This window comes from Alosa sapidissima, chromosome 16 (assembly GCF_018492685.1).
Source record: "Alosa sapidissima isolate fAloSap1 chromosome 16, fAloSap1.pri, whole genome shotgun sequence".
Lineage (NCBI taxonomy): Eukaryota > Metazoa > Chordata > Actinopteri > Clupeiformes > Clupeidae > Alosa > Alosa sapidissima.
In genome coordinates, this window is record NC_055972.1 from 15,474,887 (window position 1) to 15,492,093 (window position 17,207).

A 17,207-nucleotide genomic window follows, 5' to 3' on the forward strand; every position below is an offset into this window, starting at 1 on the left:
GTGCGAGGCGTCTACCGCTTAATGAAGCCACAGAGGGGCCGCGTAGTCCACTAATCACCTGTGCCTTGTGCCTCAGCAGACAGGGGTGGACCACCTCACTGCAATGCTAAAGGTCTCAGCAGTGTAATTTATCCAGGAAAATGCAAGTAAATACAGTGTATATTGCAAACGTGTGCTCACGTAAATTGTTTGTCTTAAAGGGTAATGATTGCATGATGGACGTCACACAACAGTAAACACAAGTACTGTAAACCAGCTCACACAGGTTTGCACAATGATTCTCAGCCTTGCGGGGGCTAAATGACACAATATATCCTGAAATAAAAATATATATTTAAACACACATTTATGTGTCTAGTCCTTGGCTGACTGTGTAAGTATGTGCTGTTTACAGTGGTACACATTTTAATTGTGACACACACTGAGATTTCATGGAATACTTAGAAATCTACAAAATATCACAGGAGCTCATCAGGTTAGTTCCTCTTTACTCATAGGTTCTAATGTCTGATGTTTTCTTGGCAACTTGCGTGACTGTTTTTGTTTTCCCCTAAAGCAACCCAAAATAACCTTTTTAGAATGATTAAGCACACATTGTGCAGGGACTAAAGTTATTTAAAACTTATGTAGGCCTGCTTGAGTGGGCTATGAGCAAATTGTCAACAAATTTTGAGGACATAAGGTGACAGTATACCCTAGAGTACTTTAGTAGGTCGTTGCAAGCACATTGTACTTTGAATATCATAAATAGCCCTAAACTTAGAATAGCAGTGCATATTTAGCTGTTTTGATGCATACTTGCTAAACCTAACTAATGTCTACTACATTCCACAAATAGTATTGATACATAAGTACATACGTGTATCATTATAGCCAGTGTAACACAGATGTGTCCAATGTGGTAAGCTTTGGATCTGATTTCCAGGAAGAGCCGATAACGGTGATAATGCACGCTGTGCACAGTACTTTGGGGACTTTTGAGACCATACAAATCTGCTGAAGGTTGTTGCATTGATTTTTTCCCTTATGAATGCAGATGGTTAAACCACATCCTTTTTAAACAGAACAAATGCAACAATAGGGAGAAAGGCCTAGCCAGCCTTCAACCTGAACACTTTACTTCTAGGCTGAAGGATGTTTGTTAAAGGAGGACAAATGTTTCTTTAGGTCAGAAAATTAATTTGAGATTCAGTCAGTCTTGTGATTTTATTTTCCTCTTTTTTTCTGGCTGAATGAATTATCTCAAAATGCAATCATGTCACACGACAGCATAGTGCATTTTTAATAATATTTTGAAAACATTTTTATCCATTCGTTATACATTCAGACCAAAGCCTGCTCATTCAACCTCATCAATCCATTTGAGTTTTATACTTCTGCTACTGTAAGCATGTGCCCATCAATTGAGATGCTGCTGCTGTCTTCACTTCTGAAGAAAGAAAATCGGACAAAATAGTGTCCAAAATAGTGTTTACTCATTTCCCACACACCTATTGAAGACAAAATGGTAGTACTCAGTCCAGTGAGTGATTTCCACTGATTTAGAAAAAGTCATGAGTCAGCAAGACAATGTGCTGTACTTTTGGGTTTGCCATTTTTGGATGGTGTTGCACAATATCCATTCAGTAGTGTCAATGGTAATGGTTACACCAGACTGCTGAAGAGGTTGTTACGGTATGTTATGAATGGACTGGCTTTCTTACTGACTGTGGCCTGATGAAGAATGCCATTCACACGTTGACCTCCTAAGATATACTGCAGTACTGGTGCTAAGATATCAGAATGGCTACAGCTAAAGATAAGTGTATTTCAGTGGCTACATGACTGATAGGTACGCACACCATCAATGCTAATGTCTAACAGAACTAGTGAGAAACTAATTGTCAGAGTATGATTACTAAGCACAAGCCCTATTCATCCTGTACCTTGTCTCGTTCCATGCCTTGTCTCTTCTCTCTTTTTCTTTTCATTTCATTTCATTTTATGTCTATTCTTTCTTCTGCCTTTTCTTTCTTTTTAAGTTGGGGAAAAGGCTGATGCAAACCCAGATGTCACACTGCAATACAATTTCAGTCGTACAAAAAAAAAAAAAAAAGTTTCTAGTATGCAAGATAGAATAATGCAACAAAAGGGAGAATTTATGATATCAGTGCAGCTGCACAGCACTTTTTTTGTTTCCGTATTCCAAATCAGAGAGGCGGTGAGCCTCGGGCTCGGCAGGCTCCCTGAGAGATGAGCGAGGAGAAGGAGGAGAGGAGGCAGTTAAAGGGACTGCACAAAGGAAAAGAATGCATAATAGATCTATCTATAACCATTTGAACCATTTGAATTTGGAGACGCTATATTACAGACACTAGTGAATGCCAGAAGGCTTTCTCGATGTGGGGATTACACATACTGTACACTAAACCATTAAATACATTAAAGGTGAATGCCTCCAAAAATAGACACATGAACCTACAGGCTTAGTTTCTTCAACTGCAATTGTTAGAACTCTCTATTTTTGTGCAGGTTCCATGAGGTATTCTTCAAGCAATATAAATTATGGAATAGCATTAGTTTAATGTTTATGTCCTGAAATCTCACTTGGTCTTCTTTTTGTATTTGTATTTCAGTTATCAAAAGAGTACCCACTTTTTAAACGTGGAGCTGAAAACACATCTCTCCTTGGAGGACATGCTCAGAATCATTCAACCTTTATTTGTTTTGCTTTCTGTCAATACAAGCAACAGGCAATCATGTTCACAACAAATGAGAATTGATTCTTCTAAGCCAACGCTTGAATGAAGAGCTGGATTTCTTTGATTAGAATCCCGTTATTTATCAAAAAGTAGGCCACCTCAAACAGGTTTTGAGTCAAGCATTCATGCGTGTCAGAATTTTTTTTTTTTTTTAAATTGGAACATATTAACATTTAATGGAAGGACTGATCCACAAATAAAATTTCAGAGAAAAAGAAGTAAAAGTAGTAAGTAAAAAAAACATGTGAAAGTCATGTAAAAGTTTGCTAATGTAAATTAATCGATTTTTCTAAGCAAAATCTCTCATACACAGGCAACAACAAAAATTATAAATAATATTAGATACAAAGTAATAAATATAAAATATTACATCTCAGTGGACTGCATTTATTGCTCTGCTTAAATCTGAGTAGGACCTTGTGTAGTTAGATAACCTGTTGCTACGGTTACGGCTTTTAGTGCTCTTATGGCTAAGCATGTGCTACGGGGGAGGCTGGGCTTGGCTGAACATTATTATTACTCTGCCACTGGAACTGCCACCATCTAATGCAGGAATGTAACAGCTCATACAATCACAGAGGATGGATTTCTCTAAATGTGTTTCACAAACACATTTGAGCGGAACGTTTCATGTCTTTGGATAGCCGTTGAAAAGGTGTTGGTCATGGTATGGTAAGCGTAAATGTCCAGAGAATTCATAGTAAGAAATTCTTAAGCTTTTCAAGAGTTTCCTTTCCTGAGTAGGCCTAAAGGCCAAATTGTGAATTGGAAAGATTTGTTTTCATTAAGTCCATAAAGTAAGTCTTGACCATTACCAAGTTCAATATGCCTTTTTCTGTATCCAGAGATTTTGTTTAATAGTCTCAAAAGTAAAGCGTTAGGAAAGTGAACTAAGTGAACTAAGATAGCCTACATACACTTGTGACACACACACACACCAATATAAAAACCAAAATCCACACATACATATCGCCATTATAGTTTTGTTATAAGGTATCTCCTCCCAGGCGGTGTATGCTGACGTCCATTTTGAGGCAGAAAAGTAATGAGGGTTTTCATGAAATATTCACCTTGTGCAAAGCCCCTGCCTCATCTCCCTCACTAGCCTGTTGCTATGGTGCTGTCACCCGACCTTTACTCATTTATCTTATTAGACGTGTCTCTCTACACTCATCTTCCTCACACAACACCACACGTCTAAGGGAAAGAATCAATAATAGAAAATACAAGCTTTGTAAATAATTTATTACATATTTACTATGTAAGGTGGATCCATTCCCAAGGATGCAATAAATGTGTCAAGCAAAAATCACGATTCATTATTTCTACATGAACATCTTAGCGTTTAAAAAAGAACTTCATGATTTCTTTCCTTACATGCTGTTTACAGCTATGGTCTCCCTATAGAATTATTGAGCTTAATTTGTTTATGTGTCAGGGATGTAAAGAGCGTTCCTGGCCTTGCTGCCTGTGCTGTGGAGGAGGAGTGTGCAGTGTGTGTAGCTATTGAAGAGGGGCTAATAGGTCTGCCTGTATAGAGGTAGGATGCTAAAGTCATTAAAGTCCCTGTCCACACATCTCAAACGGCACTCTGAATTCATCATGACCAGAATAGGCATGCACGCGAAGGCTGATTGGCCACTGTGGGAAATAACCTACCTATATGAACACATGTTCTGTGTTTATTTTCAAGGACAACATGTAACTTGAGAAACTGAGAGTGGGATAAAGTGTCTGGATAAAGTATCTGACTAAGACATGGAAATATGATGTTGTTAGGTTAGGTTTTTACAACCTACTAGTTCTTTGTGACCATTCTTTAGATGCCCATTGTGTCATGTGCAAAAAAAAAAAAAAAATATTATGTGCTATGTTTTAATGTGCATCATATACATCACATTACTCATTCATTCATTACTCCTGACCCATCACCAGTTCACATCGACCTTTGGAATGTCATGACTCATACACCTGCCCTTTTGCTTTCAGGTGCTGATTTTCGATGTTCCCACCCTCCCTCCCAAACCACCACCAGTTTGGCCTTGTCCAGCCGTCCAGGGGGTAGGCTCCGCCCCTGCCATCTCGTTCCGGCAGGATCTGCAAGGCTCTGCACACTCAGTGACCTGGACTGAGGACAGGGCCTACGCCAAAGACTATCTCATTGTTGCGTATGTCTTTTGTAAATCCTTTGATGGATTAAAATATCTGTTAAACTTTCAGCATACCATTCTGAGTCTTTCTGGTTGAAATAAGCAACTCTGCAAAAGTTACTAACAGTATCATTCCCCCCCCCCCCTTTAAAACCCTAGTCTACCAAATCTAAACAGACAAAAAACACATTTTGGACCAATAGACTAGGACAACCTTACCTTAAAAATGCAGTGCTTTTAACATGGATGACTTTGGTCCACTCAATAGTAGCACCACACTTAAACCTGTCTTAAAACTGCCATAGAAGCTAATTAGAGGGAGCAGAAGATGGTGAGGGCCAGGCCAAACCACTCCTTGCGCTGAGTAGTCTGAAGTGGAGCTGGGTGCTTCAATGCACACACACACACACACACACACACACACACACACACACACACACACACACACACACACACACACACACACACACACACTTCACAAGTGCATTCTGCAAGATGCAAGTGAATTTTCCTGCATTTCAGTACTGGCATTAAAAAAATTGGTGGAGATGACTCCTATGACCTTGTGGAGGATGGATAAGTGTCTTCTCTGTGCTGTCTTCTACTTTCTAACTCAAGAGCAGACTTTCTAACTCAAGTTGAGAGACTGATTCACTAGAGCAGGTCTATTCACCCTTTCAAAGCTGACTGTCAACTACCAGGTTAAATGTATACACTTCAACCCTTCTTGCTGTAAGTTGTAGAATGTAATGTTTGTTTTGCCGAAAGATCTGTGCCTCTAAAATTAAACAAAATAAAACTAAATAAGAACAGGTGAATGAATACAAACCACAACATTTGAAGTTAATCACTCTGAAGACTTCTCTCTCTTCTCGACTCAGCCTGTCTAAGCTTCTCCAATGTGCCTGCAGAATAAGCATGACATCCGTATTCATCATCATGGCCCATAAACCAAGCCCTTAATTGTGCTAAGCTGATGTGTGAGTGTGTGGGAACAAATTCTGCAGTAACGTGAAACTCATTTCACCTTAGACTAACGGCTAGAAGAGTTATAACGTTGTGACTTCAAAAGGTTCACAAGTTTGGGAAGAGTGAAATGACCAACAAAAAGCTCTTCTAAATGGCTTGGGACCCCTGTTCTCTGTTACAAGCACCATACACTGTGTGGCTGTTGCTGAAGCATACACACAAAAGAGATCCCCCAAACACGCCGCCTTTTGGATCAGAGCCTTTTCTGAGATGATTTGGGTAGTCATTTTGCACCTTACCAGGGCTTAAGGATATTTATTAGTGTGGCAGTTTGGCAAACTATTGGAGCACGAGTGCCAAAACAAAGAGGCCAAATTGGCCAAATGGCAGAGAGCTAAATGTGCACAACTACTGTAATTAGAATTCACACTATTTTCATCCTATATCTGCAACTATCACCCACCTAATGACAACCATAAATACACACTGAGAGATGACTGAGATATGTTTTGACATAGCATGTAGTCATCATTAACTGTAATTTGTAGAAATGTGAATTCACAGAATGCACAAAGAATGTATAGCAAAGTCCATCTGCTTTTTTAACAAACACGTTATATTCTTTAACTGGCAGTGTTTTTCTTTCTTTTCAATCCATGTCAACATTTTCCATGACAAGTAGAGCCCTAAAATTGTGTTCCTTTTCATCTTCTTCTGTGTGTGTATGTGTGTGTGCGTGTGTGTGTGTGTGTGTGTGTGTGGTGCACTTTTCCACTTGGTACATTAGAGGCTTGGCTTGTTTATTAAAGTAAATGTCAACAGCAGCCTCAGAAATTAGAGGGAAAATGGATTACCCTGGAGGTGATGCTTTCTCCCGCTGGGCACTTTTACGCTCAATTTCAGGACAATATGCCTGTGCTTTACACAATTTAAATTCATTTTAGTCACTGTTGTTCTCAATGCTGAGAAGGTAGACAAGCTTCATTAAACATGAGAGTGACAGACTGTTTTTCAGCTGTTAAGGAAGTTGACGCACAGGTGCCTTAAGAAAGACACTAGCAAAGGACATGGGCTATGAAAGGTTATCATTGGTCAAGGAAAGCAGAAACAAGCCCTGAGATTTGTAGATTGTGAGTAGATGTATATAAAAATGTATTGACTTTCTAAAACTGTTGCAATAAATACCTGGCAAAGTTCCATAAAGTAAAGGCAAAGCAACGAGAAATGTAACAATTTATTCATACTGTAGATAGTTCCGCCAAGAAATATATTTCCTCTATCTGAATGGTTGCCAAGCAGCGTCGAAACGCAGATACTTGACTATTAAGTTATGGTAGCGCAGTAATATAGAACAGAATGCGGTCAAGGTGTATGTTTGTGCTGGATTTTACAACGGCATCGAACGTAATTCAGCCAATCACAATCAAGGACCGGAACTAGCAGGTTTAGAAAAAAAAACTGAGAGACCACTGCACATTTTTCTGATGTTATCCTACGGTTGCTGGGTGACATTTGAATAAGTTGACGGTTATATTCTAATTTGCAGTGGTCTCTTCATTTTGAATATGACCGTCAACTCATTTGGATGTCACTCAGCAACTGTAGGACTGTCGGGGGGAAAGGCCATCCAGTAGGCCTACTCATACCGTAACAAGCCATCTGTGCATTAGGCAAACAGAGGTGTTGGCGCCATTTAGCCAAATGTTCGCTAGTCCATCATTAACGTGGAGTCGACAAATATAGCTATTGTTATCGTGTTTGGAATGAGCGTTTTAATTAACGATGGATCGTAATTTAGCCCTTATTTAAGATGTGGAGTGGAGACTTTGTAATCCACCGCTCTTTCTCCATACAGTCAGCGAATGTCTGATGTGATGTAACACAGGAAGTGAACCTCAGCCGTCATGGTAACGTGCGCAGGAAAATAATTACTTTTTTTTTTAGGCAACGAAAACTTTGAGGAACGAAATAAAACCGGTATTAACCGGTTACCATTATTTTTAAATAAGTGTTCCTGTTCCAGAACATAAAAAATAATAACGTTTCCGGTTTCGTTCCTGTTCCCTGTAAAATACAAAAAGTTCCCGGTTTTCGTTTTCGTTCCTTGAACCGGTTCAAAGCCCTGATCAGAAAAATGTGCAGTGGTCTCTTAATTCTTTTTTCAGAGCTGTAGTTCTAGGTAGGCTGCAATCCCAACTAGCTCAAAAGTGAAACTCCAAAAATTCCTGTGCATCACATATCCCATTTGAGATGAAAGTCATTATAGACGACAACTCTGACATTATTCTTCTTTTCTGGAGGATTCAAAAGCACTGCGTCTTGGTGTTTTCAAATAAAAGGAAATATTGCATGTCCTCACATACTGTACAAAGGAGGGCTAGTGCATGAAACACCAGGGAAAGTGGAGAAAAAAACCATGACAACGGCAACAGAGGACTTTCTTTCTTATTAAAATGTGACAGTTTCCCCAGCCTTGGATTATGATGCTCACAATACCACACCACATGAGCCACCCTCCTACCAAGCACTGCTGTCATTGTTTAATCACGTCATGCATATCTTTCTCTCGGGGGCAGGAGGTGGAATTTGCTATGCGTTTTACACCTTCAGTCACCCGGTCACCAAGAGCTCAACAACAAACAGAAGCTTAGAGAGAGAGAGAGAGACAGATAGAGAGAGAGATTTTATCCTTCTCTGGATGTGTACTTGTAAAGCTAAAAAAAACATGTGACATATTTTTGACTTCTAAAAATATAATCCTCAAACTTTCATAAAACTCTTTCAAAGGACAGAAGAAAGTAAAAACTCATAAAAACATGATGTCCAGAAGCCATCATTATGAAGTGTTTTGGCAATGATGTTCAATTGAACATAATCTCTCTCATCTACAGTACGTGTTTCACTAGCAACTTACTAACTAATTAAAAGCTGAAGCTTAAAACAGTGCCTTCTAATCAAAAACAACATAATATCCAATCAAACACAATAAAAAGAAAATGGAAAAAAAAATTACTAACATGACTATATAATGCATAATATTTTATTTGTATTATTATTTTATTTTCAGATTTTTACATTAATCTATATTCAGACAGGTTCAGCTGACAGATAATCACATTCATTTAAATCCATTAAGTCATTTGCTGCTTGCTTTAGTGAAAATGCAGTCTTCTGGAGATAGATATAGGCTAGGCATATTTTATGTGGTGCCACTACCATATCAATTTCATGCCATTAAATTAAATTCAATATGTATTTCAACCAAGAGGGAGTCTCAAGACTCTGTGAGAATAGAGCAAAGTCCCTAACTTCTTGTGAAAGGAAAGAAATTCATGTTTGTGGAAATACAGTATAGTGACCCTTTAATTGGTTTTTATTATATATAGAAAAGGAAGGTTCCAGAAAGCAAGCAAGTACCGGTAGTAGTTTAGGGGGATAATGCACACACATACTGTACACGCATTCACGCACACACACACACACGCACACGCACACACGCACCACACCAGTGCATGCCCACACAAATGACTCTGTTGATGTGCACCATACAGTGTATGGGTGTCCAGAGGCGTATCCAAAGCTAGCCATGTGTCTGATGGGAGATGTAGGAAAACATGATCAAGGCCCATATTTTCCAATCACTTACTTCTCCATTAGTTTGATGAATGGAGCTGGCCTATCCCTACGACAGAGGCAAGGCCCTGAAAAATGATGCAATTACGTGTCTTTGAATAGAGGAGAGAAAGGCCTCGCAAAAGACGGAACGCTGGAGATAGATCCTTTCTCTCACTCACTATCTACTCAATGCATTAAAATGTTACCCATCACCAAACCTCTTTATTTTGCTTTGGTGCCATCATATCGAGGATATTATGTCACAACGGCAAACCCCCTTTGTATCAAATATATATGTCAAGAAATTCCATTGTAATCAGATCTGCAGTATTAAGAAATCCAGTGAAATCATATCCTTTACTACAGCTTTACTACAGTTTCTAAGGTGATTTTGTAATCATCTACTGCAACAGATAAATAACAAGAAAGTCCTATTTCTACTTCAAGCATTCCCAACATGGAAAAAGATCTTGGTCAGATTCATTCATAGTTTTTTAAAACATTTTTTTATTTTAAGAATGATGTTTAAAAGACACCAAGCTCAATTCACAGTGAAAGATAATGCAATGGCATCAGTCGCTATGATTCATGACAGTTTTCCAATATCTGATCCTATAACAGCTTCATACTGCAATATTTAAACTTCTGAGATGTTAAAATACAATAAGACATTGCATGGCTATTACTGAACACATTTTTGTCATGTTGATCAATAAGAGGATAGAGTATCTGTTATAACATGTTCATGACATGTTTATGTCAGTCTTGTGATGGATGGTTCTATGTGTTATTTACAATGTGCACATGAGAGCCATGGAGGGTGATTACTCTTAAGTCTTTGACATCTTCCGGCCCAGTAATACAGTATATCTGTTATTCATTACTGCCGAGCAAATGGACGGGAGAGTAACCTGGTAATCCAATTACCACTTCATGCTGCCGAATCAATGGAAAACACTTATTTTGTTATTCCCTAAAACAAAATGCGAACACAAACAGGGCGCTCGGAGAGCACAAATCTCTAAAAAGGCCACATATTCTAGGCTTATCTCATAACATTAGTGAAAATAAATTCTTTGAACTCTTCCTGGGGCCATGGTACACATTCCATGAAGTTTCATGATAATCAGACAGGTAGCTTTTGTCTAATCCCGCACACAGTCAAACACACAAACAAACAAACAAACAAGGCAGACAGCCTGCACCAAATAAAAAAAAACATCCATGGCGGAGGTAACAAACAAATCGCTTTTAAGTTCAGCACACACAGAGTCAACAAAGGCGCCGTCGCTGCTGCTTGGCATGGGTGGCGCCTCCTGATCTCAGCTCACCACGCAGAGAAGAGGAAAAAAAGAAGAGTGCTCGGAATACTGATCAAGGAACAGTGTTTTCTTTTCATAGGTGTCTGGGTGTGCTCGCCCATCTGAGTGTCCAGTCTGAGACGAGGAGAGAACATGACTGTACACAAATGAATCAAATAGAGATTGGGGCCAGCACTTCCCTTCCACTTCACTATCTACAAATACTGCACAAAAAGAAAGGGCCAGCTTAATAGAGGAGTCAAAGGACTGCACACCGCAGAGGACACGGACATTGCGTGACACTATCAAATTAGTGTAATAATGATATGTATGATTATGTGGCACACCGTAAACATGTCCGTAATTGGCTCTGCTCATAATGACCCCTTGCCAGTCTGACTCTTTATTTTGGAATTTAACCAATTATTGTGCTCCATAACCCTACAAATACTAATTTATACTTGATGATTCACTGTGAATGTGATTGCAAGCTGTTTTTCTCTGTCTCTTTAAAGACTCTCTTTTGTATACTTTAAAATCAGGCTAGCAAGATGGTTTAAGTAGCATGGCAATTAAATCCTGCAAAGAACAGTACTGTGTTTGCTAACAAGATACTATAAAATGTTGTAAAACCTATTTTTTGTTTTCTCAATCCACATAATTACACATTTCTACACTGTAAAACGAAATGCATCTGCACGGCAGGAATAGTCGTAACTCTTTGTAATTGGTAGGCAGAGGCTGAAAGAAAGATATTTACACCTGTGTACTCCAGGTATGCTTTTAAGCACAAAATAATAATAATAATAATAATAATAATAAATATAACCGCAAGCGGTGATTTACGGGATCCGAGCAAAACGAACATGAGGTAGCATAGCTTTTTAGTTTTACATATGCTTTGATTGTTTGGGCCCAATTGTTCAAAAGAAACGTGATTGGATTTCGGTTATCGGATTTCAGTTACTGGATTTCGGCTTTCAGATTGGATCAAATCTTGAAAACGGCTTGTTCAAAGGGAAACAAGGATCCTGAAAATGGATTAGATCACTATCTATTCTTGGTTTTGATCTGGATAAAACCTTCACTTTGTGTTGTTCAAAACTTTTGAGTTGGATTGGAATAAATTTGATGCATAAAATTAGGATTACCCTGTGCTGTAACGTTATAGTGTGCTAACCTCCACAACCTAATAGTATTCTAACAATACCCTATTCTAGTGTGCTAACCTCCACAACCCAACAGTATTCTAACAGTAGTATTCTAGTGCGCTAATCTCCACAACTCAATAGTATTCTAACAATACTCTATTCTACAGGACTATGCATTTGTCATGGATAAGATGAAGCGTCTGTTAATGGAAGGCAGTGTTTCCCACAGAATGGAATTGTATTTGTGGTGGTAGGTGAAGGGGGGTGGGGGTGGGTTCTGTGTTGGAGTCAATAAGATGAACAGCCTATAATTATGCAGTTATACTTGCCTTGCACGACAAGTCCTGACAAGTAGCTGTAACGTTATAGTGTGCTAACCTCCACAACCCAACAGTATTCGTAACAGTATTCTATTCTAGTATGCTAACCTCCACAACCCAGCTGAAGGAACTGTAAGGGGCGATGTGGGTGTGTGGCGAGCAGGCAGAGCCTCGGTCAGAAGGCTCAATGGTATGAAGTGATGACACGGAGATGGCAGGTTTCGGTGCAACACAAGTGAACTTTATTTGAGTTTCAATTCATCTGTTCTTTTGTTCTTTACTTGTATGTGTGCTGCATCAAAGAGGAAACAAACAGAAAATGGAGTAATCAGTGAAATGGGGTAAATCAGTACAGATCCCAACTCACGAACAAACCAATTGACATTTGAACAATAAACTGAAATCATATGGCTATATAAGGTACAACTAAACAATACTTGACATCCCAAGTCAACCAACATCACCTAATCATCTCTCACATGGGACTCCAACACACCAAACCAACAAACAAAGACCTTAACTATACACATGATGGCAGAGCTACTCTACAAACTGATAAACATCACAAAAGTCATAGTGAGGGTCATTAAAGTGATGACTTACGTTAACTCAAAGACGCACACAAAGCAGGACACACTGGAGTGCTGGGTTGAGATGAACAAAAGAGTGAACTGAGGGCGAGCAAACAATTTATCCTGGTCTGAGCCCCTGCTCCGGAGCTACAGGGTTTCCCAGCAGGTAAACTGGGTGTGGTTTGGTGACAGAGCCAAACAATCCAGCAATTTCTCCACAGCACCTCCTTACACTGACAGACTTTGGAAAGATTTGCAAAGATTTGGAAAAGATTTTTGAAAGACTACAGTCTCAGACCCTCTCACATCTAAAGACAAGTAGTAGAGTTTTAAGTCACAGACTATGATTTTGCAATGACTAGGGATCTTGCAGGGTCACTATTTACAAGACTGCAACACGATTCCTTTAAATCATTACCCATCCTGCAATAGATAAACAGGAACTGAAAATTATAGCCTACTAAACTCAAAGTCGTATTTTCGTGTTTCTGCAGCATTGTTTCATGCGTGACATCCTTAACCGATACAGAGTTGTTCTGTCAAGTGGAAGAGCCGACTAAATATGTATAAGAAATGACAAATATTATAAGAATAACAAATAATGATAGGCTACAGCTGTGTCGGAGTCAATAAGAAAAACAGCCTATAATTATACAGTTACACTACAAGTCCATATTGACAAGTAGCTGTAATGTAATAGTGTGTTAACCTCCACAACCCAACAGCATTCTATTGTAGTATGCTAACATCCACAACCCAACAGTATTCTAACACTAATGCTTCAAGTGGGATTTGAACTCTCAACCTAAGGATCAACCAGTACAAGGCATTATCCCACTGAGCCACTGTCAAGCCTACATGTTGGCCAGTCACATTCACATGGTGAAAATGTGTATTGGTAGACACACAACAAGAAAAACTCTAAGCATACATTTGACAATAAAATGAAGGCCTTTCCTAAAAGAGTACACCTGAAAACTTTTTGAAATTCTGGGGCAATTAGACATTTGTATAAGAACACTAATAGATGAAATATAAATATGATAGACTTAACGATGAAGGAAAAATAGTAAACAAAGAAGTTCCCCTGAATGTCATAGAGTGTCTCGGCATTGTGATTCTTGACAACTGATGAGTGTGAATGTTGATTGGCTGATGTCATTCAGGTGCTGTTCAATGGTGTGAATCTTCAGTAACCAATAGCATGTGCAGCTTGATCCTGAAGTTCTAATGGGGATTCGAACACTCAACCTAAGAAACACCAGTACAAGGCATTATCCCACTGAGCCACTAACAATCATACACATTGGGCAGTCACATTCACATGTGACAATGTGTGTTGGTAAACACACAAGAAAAACTCCAAGCATACATTTGACAATAACATGAAGGGCTTTCCTGAAAGAGTACACCTGAAATCTTTTTGAAATTCTGGGGCAATTAGACATTTGTAGAGAAGAACACTAATGGATGAAATATAAATATGATAGACTTAATGATGAAGGAAAAATAATGAACAAAGAAGTTCCCCTAAATGTCAGAATGTCTCGGCGTTCTGATTCTTGGCAACTAATGACTGTGTATGTTGATTGCCTGATGTCATTCGGGTGCTGTTCAATCTTCAGTAACCAATAGCATGTGCAGCTTGATCCTGAAGTTCTAATGGGGATTCGAACACTCAACCTAAGAAACACCAGTACAAGGCATTATCCCACTGAGCCACTAACAATCATACACATTGGGCAGTCACATTCAAATGGTGAAAATGTGTGTTGGTAAACACACAAGAAAAACTCCAAGCATACATTTGACAATAAAATGAAGGGCTTTCCTAAAAGAGTACACCTGAAATCTTTTTGAAATTCTGGGGCAATTAGACATTTGTAGAGAAGAACACTAATAGATGAAATATAAATATGATAGACTTAACGATGAAGGAAAAATAGTGAACAAAGAAGTTCCCCTAAATGTCAGAGTGTCTCGGCATTCTGATTCTTGGCAACTAATGACTGTGTATGTTGATTGCCTGATGTCATTCAGGTGCTGTTCAATGGTGTGAATCTTCAATAACCAATAGTATTCGAGCTAGAGCCTAAAGCACTACCAGGGATTCGAACTCTCAACCTAACAAACATCAGCACTAGGCATTATCCCACTGAGCCACTGACAATCCTACATATTTGGCAGTCACATTCACATGGTGAAAAGGTGTGTTGGCAAACACACAACATCAAGAAAATTCCTAGCATACATTTGACAATAGAATTAAGGGCTTTATAAAAAAGAGTACAGATCTGAAAATGTGCACTGTTAATGGTATCCACATAATGATGGTTGTATGGTTGTTCACCAAGGAAAAAAAATTACTCATATAGGAATATAGGTGATATAGGAGAAATGGGCTGAGTGGTCGAACTTTATTGGTCTATATCTCTGAAATGGAAAAACATATCCAAATTCTTTTGATAACTTTTGTGAGGCTTTGTGTAAACATTGTCTGTGAGAATTTTGGTGAAGATTTGATAATTTTTGAAGTATGTGAAACTTTTTATGATGTTTGGCTTTTCTCTGAAATTGTGGCAAAAGTAAACATTTTTAGAGCATAAGACCAGGGTGAAAAAGATGCATCTGAATGTAGAGATTAATATCATGAAAGAATTTTGAGTCTAGGTCAATCTGGTAAGGAGAAATAAGCATTTTTGACAAGAGCGCCACCTTTGGGTGCAGTACCCCAAATTTTGGGTTATGGGTAGTGGGGGGTACTGGTAACAATACTTGAAAATGTTTAGTTTCTAGGACTTACGGTTTATAGGAATATAGGTGATCTAGGAAAAATGGCCTAAGTGGTCTAACTTTATTAGCCTATATCTCTGAAATGGAACAAAATATCAAAATTCTGATCCATAACTTTTGTGAGGCTTGGTCTAAACATTGTCTGTGAGAATTTTGGTGAAGATTTGATTATTTTTGAAGAGTGTGAAACTTTTTGTAATGTTTGGCTTTTCCATGAAATTGTGTCAAAAATAAACATTTTTAGACCATAAGACCAGGGCCAAAAAGATGCATCTGAGTTTAGAGATTAATATTATGAAAGAATTTTGAGTCTAGGTCAATCTGGTAAGGAGAAATTAGCATAATTAACTTTTTTTTCCAACAGCGCCACCTTTGGGTGCAGTACCCCAAATTTTGGGTTATGGGCAGAGGGGGGTACTGGTAACCATACCTGAAAATTTGAAGAGTTTTGGAGTTACGGTTTAGGCAGCAGTATGACTTTTACAGAATTTTGGCCAAAAATGAACGGTACAGAAACAATAGGGGTCCTGCAGCTACGCTGCTCGGACCCCTAATAATAATAATAATAGAAAAAAAAACATTTATAACATTATAACATTTTAATTCACACGGCACACAATGTGACTGTGCTGCTCTTCAAATACCTGATATTTAGAAGCAGTCCCATAAGCATGAACACATAGCAACTGGGAGGATTTTAATGGCTACAGATCATTTGCTGTTCCCCACCATGATGTTAAGCTCACTTTGTACGACTGATGGGACAAGGGGATGACAAGCATTAATTAAACATCTAAACCACAGTTATCATATTCCCATAAAAGCTTTGCCTAGGAAATGGCGTCAGAGCCATTGGTCTTTCTGTCTAACGACTCTCTCTCTCTCTCTCTCTCTCTCTCTTTCTATCTCTCGGCTTCCTGGCTACTTGTGAACCTCTCTAGTCTGTCTTCATGGCTGGCCCTCTGGCGGAGTGCGTGCTGTGATCAGCCTTCAGGCTAAAGCAGATGATGTGACAGATCATATGACAGCCATCATCCGCACCTGGTGGGCTCCCCCGGCCTGGCAGGTTGCCAGTGCCGGTGCCTCTCCAACCCATTTCCCTTGTCTACATAATGCGGCGTCTCTTGCCACACTGACATGCGTTTCCTCAGGACCCGGTGGATGGTGAGAGAACCATCGTACGACTCTCCTGTTCCAGATTTTGTACTCGGATGTCAACACAGTGACCTGAGCCTCGTATCTCTAGCTGAGTGAGGTTGAGTTTGAGGCTTTGAAGCGTTTATTTTTTATTTTGTTGTCATCCCCCGTGAGTACGGTGGTGAGGATCTGTGGCGGCTTTGTATATCAGGCCATCCCTCTTTGGGCAGTGGTCAATGCTGCCTCGGTGAGTGCCTGTAAGGGCTGCCTGCGGGCTAGTGAGCGAGGATAGGACCGCGAGGTGGACATATGCCCCAGCGCTTCCAAGAACTGGGCCAGTGCTGACCTTATCTGGCCCGTCCTGGGTAACGCTCTCAGAGACTCAGTCAGGCAATTTGTCTGGCAAGACATTAGAATAATAATTAAAAGACAGTTAGACTCGCAAAAATGAGAGGCTC

General features: G+C 39.2%; 1 protein-coding gene across 5 annotated transcripts in view; it reads right to left on the bottom strand.

Moving 5' to 3' along the window:
* Nucleotides 1-17,207, bottom strand: part of grid1a (glutamate receptor, ionotropic, delta 1a) — a 251,123-nt gene that overhangs the window by 51,717 nt on the left and 182,199 nt on the right. The gene's annotated exons all lie outside the window — the stretch shown is intronic.